General features: G+C 43.4%; 1 protein-coding gene across 1 annotated transcript in view; it reads right to left on the bottom strand.

Moving 5' to 3' along the window:
- The window catches only part of LOC138301836 (transmembrane channel-like protein 2-A), a 536847-nt gene that overhangs the window by 92946 nt on the left and 430801 nt on the right, over nt 1-13100 (bottom strand). The gene's annotated exons all lie outside the window — the stretch shown is intronic.

Genomic DNA, 13100 nt, shown 5'->3' with positions numbered 1-13100 from the left:
ATATTAAACTAAGTAGGAAAAGAACTGTGAGCATTGCAGGTTCTGACGTCTCGAGTACAAACCTGCGTGCGTTCACCATGTGACTTGGGAATCATAAAATTAATCTTTCTTAATTGTACGCAATTGTATATGGGAACGATCTCATCTACAGATATACATTATCAGATACAATAATAATTACAATAACTAGATTATTCCTTGGTTGTTCAAGCCCACGTTTAGTAAACCACCAGGATTCCAAGCCCTAATGATTTATATTAACTTTCTAAGGGAGTAAATACTGAGTCATGAAAATAGACAGGCTTTAAGAAGCAGTGTGCTAAACAATGCATTTTAGTGGCATTAAACATAATCTGTATTTTATATATAAAAAAGCTGACAGCCAAATGCAAACAAATACTTTTTCAAATATTGAGGTAACTGCTTTAGATGCAACAGGGATGAGACGATAAAATCTTTTTCATACATGGGGAGAATCCAAAGACCATTTTGTAACATTGAAAAAATAATTATTGGGGTATGTTATTACTTGTTGTTAAATGTATGCAGTCTCATTTCCTAATTCCCATGCACCCAGATACCAAACAGTAATGCATGGTTTTCCCAGTGTGGAGTTTGTATCCCATTGCATGACTTCACTCACAAAATTGTTAATCATTTCCAATTTTGCTTCAACAGCATGGTGTGTGTTTAGATAAAGCACCTACGCCATCTGCATAATGTTAAATATTAGAAAGGAAACAGGCAATACAAATTGCCAGATTACAAGTGCAGTTAAGAGGTATCCCCGGGTTCGATACTGCTTCACCAAGTAATAACCACCCTGGAGCTCTTGTACTAGTATTTCCCGGGAGGAGGAACACCAGACAGGTTTTGACTCGTAGGTACATCGTAACAGTAAAATCACTGGCCCCCATCAAATTCCTCCGACGGTATGAGGGGAAGAAAATAATGCTCCCGCCTGCCTCACACCAGCTTCCTCTAGCCCTCTGATGTCCTCTCCAATCATCTGCAATGTACTGGCCCACTTCTCCATTTACCTCCTTCTCAGTGCATGTGGTAAAAGGGAGCATTAATCCCCAATGTAAAGGGAGCCTTGACTAGAATAAATCCTGGAAAAATGGGTCCATGTGGGTATCCCCCATTCTGTTTGAATTAACTTGTAATAGGTGGTTAAGGGTGCGGAGACACAGAACAAAATTATTCATGTTAGCCACCAGGTATCTCAGCACATACGTCTGCACAATGCAGAATCAGGCCCTACATGACCAATATGACCTATGTGATTTAACCAAGAGCATGACAAATTAAAATTAAAATGGGATTTAACGCAGATCCGCCATGTCCCTTGGGTCAAAGCCACTCTCCTTCTATGACTATGAGATCTGCGTCTTCTTTCTGATATGTTGCTGGTAGTTCACTTGTCCTTCTTCATTTTTCTGATCCTTTACCAGCCAGAGAAAACCCAAGTTCAAAACACTCGGACAAGGTGCGTGAAGCCGTTTTCTACCCATCTCCCTACTTTACATGCAGGAAACGATACATACCTTACGAATTAAGTTTAGTAAAAATGTTTGCTCCGAGTGCTGAAATTGTCTTCAATAAGAGGAAAAGAATACTGATCGTATTTTGATTTACACATCTACAGTCAATACAGGGTTTTAAATCACAGTTTTTCTTTGGAACAAAGGAACAAAACAACCGCAACTAGAGAGGAAATACATACAATCAATCTATTTTGCAAGTTACATTGTAAGTAAGCCTTAGGTGTTCCTTCTCCTCTTTGATAAGAAATAAATGTACAAAAAAGGTACAACAGTGGCAGGCTCAATTGATATGGAGTAATCATAATTTCTTTGTAGCAGAAGTCAGCAGGAATGATACAAACATGAAAAAGGAGAGTTCAGCCACAATTAAATTTACACTTCTAGAATATCTCATCCCTTTACTAGGTGAGCAATAATATCATGGAGAATAACAATGGGCATGGTAAAACTTTGATGATAATGATACTGTTCTGGAAGCCCAAATAATGTATGATTGTGTCTCTCTGGCCAGAACCACTACTTATATCAAATGCGTGTGGTCTGCAAAGGTGATCTGTAATGATAGTAAACTCTCCTTTATTAGTCCTGAATACAATAGCATACCATCAACAGTTATGACTACCTCAGACACCTTACAAGGTCTGTTAGTAATATTGTTTGTAAGCGTCCAATAATCGTCTCCAGTTATTCTACACATGTCACAACTTCAGTAATGCTGAATGATTGATAATCCCTCCTTCTTCAATTTGCAAATTAATTGACAAAGGAAATAACTGATTGTCAGAAGCACTTATTGAAGACCTAGAAATGGAAGCCACTGCATACCTGCTTATTTCTTTTTCTCGGAAGATTGACTTTTTAAATAATTTTGAGGGTGAATTGAACAGACAATGACCATAAACCAAACATCTTAACAATATAAGCACATCTAGATTTTCAGCTAGGTTATGTTTCATCCTCTATCCAAGGGTTTCTCTGGCTACACATATGTTCATAGGTGTCTTCTGAAAAATAGATCTACATGAGAGGATGGTCTACAAAAAAGGGACTTCTGGTGCAGCCAAAAACGTTATTCAAGACTTCTTTCTTTTGTTTCATCTTTCCTGATATCTGTATTCAATTAACAAAGCTGAATTAATAAATTCAGAAAATGAGCCGATTACAAATGAGCATGAACTAACTCATCTGTAATTTCTTTTAACCCACCATGAAATAATGTCATATGGGTCCTCTCATCACATTTAATCTGTACTTTTACTTGACAAAAAAAGAGTCATTCAGGTCAAAATAAATTTTCATTCGACCTTCAAGGTTATAACAAAACGCTTCCTCAGTAGGATGCTCCACATGGGAATGCCTAATCCCAGGTACTCTGATGTAAACATGATCTTGTTTGCCGTGTGCACAGAATATTTCCTTACAGAACCATGGAAAGCAGTGGATAAACACATGGGCCACAGTGTAACACAGCCTGCAGTCAAATCAATAATCAAGTTACAATGCTTTAAAATTATTGTGCAATAATTGATAGTCCTGAACTATACCAAAAAATACAACTGGATATTGTCATAGTGCTTCAGTGATTCACTAATCGTTATATATCCCTAACGCAACCTAGCACAATATCAAGATGTTATTTATACAGGTATAACAAAATGTTGAATATTTATTACCATTGTATCCTCAAAGTGAACATGCATATAGGTAAGTTTAGACAACATAGTGGTAGTTGATGCTTTCAACTTTCTGTGTTATGTAGGGTCTTCTACACTGCTTTTGGTGCCCAATCACCACTCTTACTACCTCGCAGATTATGGTGTCCATAGCTATATGCCAAACAGATCCTTAATCTATTCAGTGTTCATTTAATATTTGCAGAACATTTTAGTCCGGTAAGGTGGGCGGGGGAATATATGAAAAGGGCTTGCACTATGACAGAAAGGTTAACTGAATTCAAATACAAATCCTAACTCTGGCCTGGGAGTGACAAAAATAGTATAGAGGTGATGAATGAAATCAAACACAAACGAAAAACATAAGTTGTGTAAAAAAGTAGTCTCTAATAATAATACGTCTTCCCATGTCCGAAAACTGACAGTTCCTGGGGCCATATTTAATTGTTCATCATATGGCACACTATGCCTGAATTGATTATGCAGACTGTTTCTATCAGGCAATAGTATCAATCACTTATATGCATTTTCTTTTATTTTAGTTGACTGTAGTGCCTATATTGCTTGTAGTCAATCTAATACTGACTCCTTTGGTTTCATCTTCATCTCCCCCACCTTTTAAATACACAGACTCAAATTATCCCACTGTTGAAGCTGCATTTAAAAAAAACATCAGCCCATGCCCATGCATTCGTCTTTGATATAGCATATTTGATATAGCATATTTCGCCACATATAATAACTTTCCTTTGAGTAGTTGTGGAGAAAGTAATTCACTCTTCTCCTATATAATCCACACAACTGGATTTTCCTTACATTTTGTTATGAATCCATCTGGGAATCCCTTTAACTTAGGAACATATAATACTCACAGGAATTCTTTGTCATTTCTATGCATTAGTATACTTTAAAAACTCACTGATAAAAGACACCTTATCCGGAGATAATATCTGGTATGAAGTTTATCAAAGTGGGAAAAAATACATGAAAATATGATGACTCTCATTTTAGGCACTCTGCACTACTTTTCAGCCACTTTAGTTCGCCACAATTTTTACACTGCAAGCTGTTTGGAGGTAGAGTGAAAAGGGTGAAGGGAGAGAGCAAACTGACCACTGCCCTATCGTGACTCTTGCTTGCAAAAAATAGAAATGTAAGTGAGTCATAAGAGTTTGTATTTAATGATTTGTAGGACTTCTGGCTCCTTCCAGCACCATTTTAAGATTCTTAGCTCTCTTCATGCAAAGGAAGGTTTCTTTCATCCTCAGAAAACATCATCCTGTAATACGTTTTGAGGGACTCCTGATACTGCGGATGGAGGTCTGTCTAAATGTGCTTGAAGAGAAAAAGGATGACTTCTGTGGAACTCGGTATGTCACTCAGCATCACAGAAATTTTAATGACCAAACCTGAACTTCTCTGCTGTGATTGGAATGGAAGACACCAATTAATTCCAGAGCAGATATGAACTCCCCAGGCATTGTCAGCGGTATGTTATATTCAATGTTGTTAAAAGCTGATGAGGATTGATTTCTGGGTCTCATTAAATAAGAGTAAGAGTTTTTCTCTGACATCAACCAGAGGCAATTTTGTACCACTCTACATATGACCCCAGATTGATGGCTATTGATGACGTCATTTAGATTTACATGCTCTTGAAGCTGTCTGGTGGCATTCTTTTCCAAAATTACCCTGAAGTAAGATATCTTGAACGTCAGTCAGTATTCAATCATGTCGTACTGAGATGCTGTTGCTTTCTTTAGAGGATATGTCATGATGTGATTTTGGGGTTGACAAATTACTTAATTGAAGGAAGCCAGTAATTAATGATATCCTCCTTAAGGGAAAGAAGGATTTACTTTAGCACTCACCTGAAAGAGCTCTGCAAGAAGGTAGGATACTAGGGGGCATATTTATAATGCCCTAGTGCCACCTTGCGCCACATTAACGTCATGGTTTTTTACGTTAATGCGGACCAACAAGGCTGAAATACCCGCCTTATTTACCGGGTGGCTCAAAGTAAGCATTGTGCCACTCTGTAACCCTTTGCACTACATTATGCTTGCACCAGGCATAATGTATGCAAAGGGGGCGTTCCCCCATTAGGGAAGCCGGAAAAATGGCAAAAGGAAATCTATGAGATTCCCTTGCACCATTTTAACTGCACTTTTAACACCTGCTCAAGAGCAGGCACTGAAAGGGGGCTTTCATTCTTTAGAGTAGGGCCCTATGTACTCTGCAGGAGTAGCGCCAATATTTTGCAGAGTACATCAATAGCATCATGAAAAATGAGGCTTTTGCCCCCTAGCCTACACCATGATGTGCCGTATTTTAAATACGGTGCACACATGGTGGCAGTAGGGGGGTGATAAGGGGCACAGGGAAAGTGGCACTGCACTCAGTGCACTGCCACCTTCCATAAATATGCCCCTAGTTTTTCAATCAGTTCCATCATCTCCTTGTTTTTTTGGAAAAATTGGGTGGAATGAAGAATGAAATGGAGTGAGGAAAATTAGACAGTCATGGGAAGGTTTCATGTTAATGGAGATCAAATGGTAACTTCTAAATGACTCAAAAAACATCAGAAGGATCTCACTGAGTTATCGTGTCATACTTAGGAACAGTTCTTCAAGGCATCTCCTGGTGGATGTTAAAATGTTAGCAGAATTTGTTTTTTTGCACTGTAAATGTTTTAGTAACATCGGCCTTTTGGCAATATTCAAATATATGTTGCAGCTCCTCTTATGTCTTATGCAGTGGATCTTTTGTCTTCAACAGCCACTAATTTGCATCTTTGTAGTTCAAGGTTGTGGCCTGCTCATTCTACATTTTGTTGGTGGATTCGGTGCCTGTCTTTGTTTTTGAAAGATCAGACAAGAGAAACTGTTTATATTCCATTTCTTTCAGTCCATTCTTCTATTGCACTGTTATCTCCCCAACAGGTTGAAGTCCTAATTCACAGCCAAAATAAATAGCATGCTTTAGCTGAGTAAACCATATACGCTGGTTTTTCAATTAATTTTAACAAGAGTTATACCAAACAAGCAGCCACAACCACTCAGGATTTGTAGACACAATGACCCTATCACAATGTACGCTTAGCACACAGCTTTACAGATGATCTTCAACAGCCATATGAGGAATTAATGCTGTGGAGATTCATCGACATATGCAATAAATCCCATTGATCTTGAAATTGATTTGAAACAGGATATGTTAGCCCTGCAGGAGTAAAAAAAACTGACGTGTACCATAACGCCGAAGAAATCAATAGAGGATCTATTCACAAACTGCATTTTGTAGTGTATTTAGTAGTACTCCAGTTGCCTTACTAGCATACTAAAAATGCTATTCATTAAGATACATGAAGCAGTGTATGTCTCCTCCTCCATCATTTATGTGCAGAGATCCCCGCCCCAACTCTGGAGACCTTCACACACCTAGGTACCCGTTTTAGAAGTAAATGTGGGTGGGATGGGAGCAATGGCTGTAAAATAGTGGATACTTATGACTAAAGGGGAGGAGTTTAGGGAGGAGTAAAGAAGGGTTAAAGGAGAGTTAAGGATAGGTTCAGGGATTAACATACGCCCACTCACAAAAAATTAATCTCATGCCTCATCACAGACTCCACTTATGGCAGCCAAAAAGACCCTTAACTGTCGTAACAGTAACGCAGCTGGGGATTTAAATGAAAACTCATATGAAAAATAATGTTAAAAAATAATTTTTAAATGTATATAAAATCATTTTAATGTTATATATATATATATATGAATTATACATAAATAATATATTATTTTAAAACAGTAGTAATAAATCTAACTTCAAGTAATTTTACTAAACCTCTGAAAAATAATTGTATTTAAATTTAATATATCTAAAGTAAATAAAAATTAATCAAAACTTTAGTTAATAGGGCAGTACAAAAAAATTCTACATTTAAAATACATGTCTAAAATAGTCAACATTAACATTTAACATACAAGAAAGGTTTGTTTAACCTGTTTATTTTTTGGAGTTTTAAAAGTCATAACATATACTCATACATATTACAAGCTGTTACAAGTATAATGCTTGTTCAGAATACAAATCAGTCCTCCTTAAAGCATTCCCGGTCCATTGATTAAACACGTAGGCAAGCTGATTGGTCCCACGGATTAAAGTAAGGTGGCTAGGAGGGCAGAGAGTGGTGAGGGAGGAGGGTGGAGAGTGAGGGTGAAAAAGAAGCTAAATATGTATCGCTCAGGTTTAAATCGTGGAGGGGTATAAAGAAGTGAGTGGTCATAAGTGAAGTGAAGTAAGTGAGCTAAAGTAAAGTCTCAATGAAGGGTGGAGTAGGTACTTATCGTGAGGGTGGAGTGCAGGAATCCATAGCCAGGGGCTCAGAGGAGGATTTAGGGGTGGGTCAATCAACCAAGAGAGCAGTGCCTCCTAGGTTTGCGCCATCATTAGTGGCATAGCCCCCTTCGCATCCTCTCTGTGTTATGCCACCTCTTCAGCTTCCATCTAGTGGGAGAATATGTTTAGTCATTGATCCAGGCTCTGGGGATTAGAGAGTTTGCAGCATGCCGTGATCATTCTTTTGACTAACATAAGTGCCAAATTTAAAAAGAATGTATTAGTTCTGCATTTGCATTGTGTGGCATATATTCCCTAAGGTCCTGCCTCCCAGGATGAGATGCCTGTGATTCATGTGGCTCGTTCCAAACTGGAAGTGTATAGTAGCTCAGTATATATGTGTCTGCAGGCAGTCCTGTAATATATGTCTCAGTTCTGCCATTGGAGCTCTGCATCTGGCACAGATGTCCATGACCCCTGGAAAGATGTCAACCAGCTGCCTAGAGGACTACTATGCTTTATGGAGAATGTAAAAGCAAATGCATTTGTGGGGGGTGCTATGGGATGTCTTATATGGTTAGGCCAGGGCCTGTTCCCATTTCTTATCATGGGGCAGCCTTCCACATTTAGTTTCCCACATATCCTTCAATGGGCTGTAGGGATGTCTGTATGTGTGTGTGCTATTAGAGCTTTGGTGAGCCAGATAATTAAACTGCAACCCCTGCCCATCGTGTGTAGTGCTTGTATTAGTTGGGGCATGGCTAGTTCAGCCACTGGTTTCCCAGGCATCTCTGATTGCTCCCTTGGCAGACGCATAGAGGAGGAACTGGCCCTTGGGAATCTCATATTGTTCAATCAGTGTTTCAAACGCCACCAGTTTCTCATTCAGGAACAGATCCCCCATGTTAGTTTGTCCAGTCTCCTCCTATACCTCTGCATCTGTCAGCCACAGAGATGGCCCTTTCATGCTGGAAAACGAATAACAGGATCACAGGGGCATAGGGAGAGAAATGGGTAGTAAATCAATTGCCTTCGATAAGCAGGAGAGAGCTACTCGCATGACTAAGGGCAAATTCTGACAAAAATGTGTTTTTGTAAACTTTTATTAACCTTTGTCTATTCCCATATACTCTCCCATTACCACACACCTCCAAGCACCCTCTAGCAATTATTTCAACCAAATACTAGGGGTGGGCCGAACTTGCCGAGCTTCACTTAACCGGATTCCGGAAGGGTTAGTTAAAAATTCTGTGAGACTCAGCAGAGTTCCACAAAGGGGTGGAAATTGGGATGTCGGCTGCTTGCTATTATTTTTATCACCTGGAGCTTGTTCTGTGCTGCAAAATCAGCGTGACCAGCACCCTGCAGCATGCCAGCAGGCATTATTTCTTTGGTGCTGTACTCCCAGACATTGCACCGGGGGATGGCAATTCTTGCTCGCCAACTTATAGTTGGTGAGCTGTGCTCGAGAATAAGTTCTGCCTGCACAGCAGACAAAGGGGGTGATTCTGATGTTGGCGGGCGGCGCGAGCCGCCCGCCAAGCGGGAACCGCCAGAAGACCGTACCGCGGTCGAAAGGCCGCAGCGGTCATTCTGGGTTTCCCACTGGGCTGGCGGGCGACCGCCAAAAGGCCGCCCGTCAGCCCAGTGGGAAACAGCCTTCCCACAAGGACGCCGGCTCAGGAGTGGGAAGGTGCGACGGGTGCAGTCTTACGGGGGCCCCTGCAGTGCCCATGCCATTGGCATGGGCACTGCAGGGACCCGCCAGGAACAGGATGGCGGTAGGGGGTGTCAGAGTCCCCATGGCGGCAGAGCGCACTCCGCCGCCATGGAGGATTCTCAAGGGCAGCGGAAAGTCTGCGGTACACCGCCGACTTTCCGTTTCTGGCCGCGGCTGAACCGCTGCGGTCAGAATGCCCAGCGGTGCACCGCCAGCCTGTTGGCGGTGCTACCGCGGTCATTCGCCCTGGCGGTTTTTACCGCCAGGATTAGAATGACCAACAAAGTTTTGCCAGAACTTCATGTTACAAGTATAACGCAGAGTGGGCAAAACATTGTTTGATGCACCCGTGGTGCAGGCCCATGTCTACAAGGCCACACAAAGCCACTTTGCGTGGCTTTTCATGGGTTTGTAGAAAGAGAGTAAGGCAATGCAGCCCAAGATGCTTGGTTGCCTTACTCTGTGTCAAAGAGGCGTTCCATGGGCGTTGCGGTGGTTGTTCCCATGCAATACCGATGGATTTTGACTTACATGAAGATTTACAAGGATTTGTATACCTGGAGATGCGTCAAAAGCCCACACCTCACGTGGAGAAATACCTTTATGTCTCTTCGTTTTTTCCTCTTTCTATGCGTGCTGCATTCTGCAGCACGAATAGAAGAATGAAACGCCTCCATTGATTTTTTTTGTGCCGGAAGGTGTGACGACATGCTACCAGGGAAGTACATTCTGCAGTGGTTTTCTTTGGCAAGAAATAAAGTGTATTCTTATAACATAGGCTCTTGAGTGTAGTAGGCTGGCCTGGCGTGGGGTGGGTACTAATGGTACTTACACCTTATACCAGATCCAGGTATCCCTTATCAGTGCAGTGTAGTCAGTGTCTAGAAGCCAGGCTCTCTAGAAGTAACTGTGGATGAGCAGCCAAGGCTTATCCAGAGACATGCAAAGCTCATGCAATACCACTGTAGTCACACTAAGGGGGTGATTCTGACCCCTGCGGTCAAGGACCGCCGGGGCCAGGGTCGGCGGGATCACCGCCAACAGGCTGGCGGTGCCCCGCAGGCCATTCTGACCGCGGCGGTTTGGCCGCGGTCAGAACAGGAAAACCGGCGGTCTCCCGGCGGTTTTCCGCTGCCCTCATGAATCCTCGCCATGGGGATTCTGACACCCCATACCGCCATCCTGTTCCTGGCGGTTCTGCCACCAGGAACAGGATGGCGGTATGGGGTGTCGTGGGGCCCCTGGGGGCCCCTGCAGTGCCCATGCCAATGGCATGGGCACTGCAGGGGCCCCCATAAGAGGGCCCCACAAAGAATTTCAGTGTCTGCCTAGCAGACACTGAAATTCGCGACGGGTGCTACTGCACCCGTCGCACACCTCCCACTCCGCCGGCTCCATTCGGAGCCGGCTTCATCGTGGGAGGGTGTTTCCCACTGAGCTGGCGGGCGGCCTTTTGGCGGTCGCCCACCAGCCCAGTGGGAAACCCAGAATCACCGCGGCGGTCTTTGGACCGCGGAGCGGTGTTCTGGCGGGGGAACTCTGGCGGGCGGCCTCTGCCGCCCGCCAGAGTTAGAATGACCCCGTAAGTCCCAGATTGATACTTTTTGAAGCAAACCTGCGTTAGCGCAGGTTTGCTTCAAAAAGTATAGCGCCGGCTAGCATCATTCCAGGACGCCAGTGGGCACCATATTTAAGGAATGGCGCAAGCCGGTGCTAAGGCCCGGTTAGCGTCAAAATAATTTACACTAACTGGGTAGGGGAGGCGTAGTGATAACTGGAAGTTCTGCGTGAAAGAATGGTGCCAGTCACGTTAGAGTAAAAAAAATTACTCTAACCTGACTAGCGTCATTTTTTTGACGCCCAACCCCATGGACATGACTCCTGTCTATGAAAGACAGGAGTCATGCCCCCCAGGCCAATGGGCATGGCTATTGGGCACAGTGCCATGTAGGGGGGCCCAAGTTAGGCCCCCCATGGCACTTTGAAAAAAAATGATAACAACTTACCTGGACTTACCTGGGATGGGTCCCCCCATCCTTAGGTGTCCTCCAGGTGTGGGTGGGGGTGGGTGGGGGTGTCCCTGGGTGCAGGGAAGGGCACCTGTGGGCTGTTTCCATGATGTTCAATCATGGAACATGTCCCACAGGTCCACTAACGCCTGCCCTGACCCAGGCGTTAAATAATGGCGCTAAGCAGGCTTTGCGCCATTATTTAAGGCCCTCCTTCTCCTGTGCGTGATTTTTGCATGGGAGGATAAATAAGGTGCAAGGGCCTTAGAGTCATTATGTGCCCAGGAACGCCTACCTTGCATCTCATTGATGCAAGGTAGTTTTCTGCAGGCAAAAAAATTACGTTAACTCCAAAATTTTGACGCTAGACGAGTCTAGTGTCAAAATATAAATATGGAGTTCAGTTTGTGCCGGATTTGCGTAAAAGAAATGATGCAAATCCAGCACGGAGTATAAATATGGGCCTTAGTACTTACACACATGAAAGAAAACACTCAGAGGGTTATTCCAACTTTGGAGGAGGTGGTAATCCGTCCCAAATGTGACGGATTTACCACCAGCCGTATTACGAGTTCCATAGGATATAATGGACTCGTAATACGGCTGGTGGTATATCCGTCACTTTACCGTCACTTTTGGGACGGATTACCACTTCCTCCAAAGTTGGAATAACCCCCTCAGTGTTACAAAAATAAAGGTACTTTATTTTGGTGACACAAATAGCAAAAATACCATAGAGGCTATACTCCCTTAGGAGGTAAGTAATACACAAATTATATACACTAGTATGTAGAAATAGGCATTAAAACTGTGCAAATAGTGAAAATCATAATAGTTAGAAATGGGCCTAGTGGGAGCACAAACCATATATAAAGAAAGTGGAATGCGAAAGTCGGTCCCCCACCTAGGCAAGTGTAGTGTGTAGAGGGGAGTTGGGAGTACTAGGAAAGCCCAAAGTTAAGCACCACAACCCACCCCTGAGGCCAGGAAAAAGGAGTAAATCACAGTACGTTTCCCAGAACACACAGAGAAGTAAAGAAGAATATTGCAAAACCCAGAAGAGACTGCAAGACACCAAGAGTGGATTCCTGTACCAGAGGACCTGTAGAAAAGTCCAGGAAGCACAAAAGAGTCCAGGAAGAGCAGGAGCCCCTACCAACCCGGATGAAGGTGCACAATGTGAACTACTGGTAAAGAAGAAGAAGTCAGCACTGCACCCAAGAAGATGAAGTCGCGTTTCTGTAGGGTGCAGGTGATGTCCCACGCCGGATGGAGGATTGCAGTCAGGTTTGCTTGGTCAGAGTCCACCAACAAGCCTTGGCACATGCAAAGCTTGCGGTTAGCGGAAAATGGCACTGCCAGGGACCAGGAAGGACCAGGTGGACTCTACCCAGGAGGGGGAATCAGAGGGGGCCCTCAGCAAGACAGAGACCCAACAGAAGACCACGCAGCACCCACAGGAGACCCACAGAATGGGGACAGAAAAGTCGCAGAAGAGGCCCATGCAGCACTACAAAAAGGGCTCCCACGCCACTGGAGAACTACTCAGGGAGCTGTGTGTCTCAGGAAGGAGTGCTGGGGGCTGGAGCTTCAAGATGCATGAGGATCTTGGAGGAAGGATGCCAACAAGCCTTGGCAGCTGCAAATGAGGTAGTGCATGGGGGTACTGTCCTGCATGGGCAGGCAAGGGCTTACCTTCCCCCAAGTTGGACAGTTGGAAGAGAGGCCCATCAGGAGCACTTCAGTCTACCACCAATGATGCAGGATCCACGCAGCTTAGCAGGAGAGGGGATCCATACAGCCAGTCATCATT

The sequence above is a fragment of the Pleurodeles waltl genome, chromosome 1_1 (assembly GCF_031143425.1).
Source record: "Pleurodeles waltl isolate 20211129_DDA chromosome 1_1, aPleWal1.hap1.20221129, whole genome shotgun sequence".
Taxonomy (NCBI): Eukaryota; Metazoa; Chordata; class Amphibia; order Caudata; family Salamandridae; genus Pleurodeles; species Pleurodeles waltl.
This window is presented reverse-complemented; position numbering and strand designations above follow the sequence as displayed.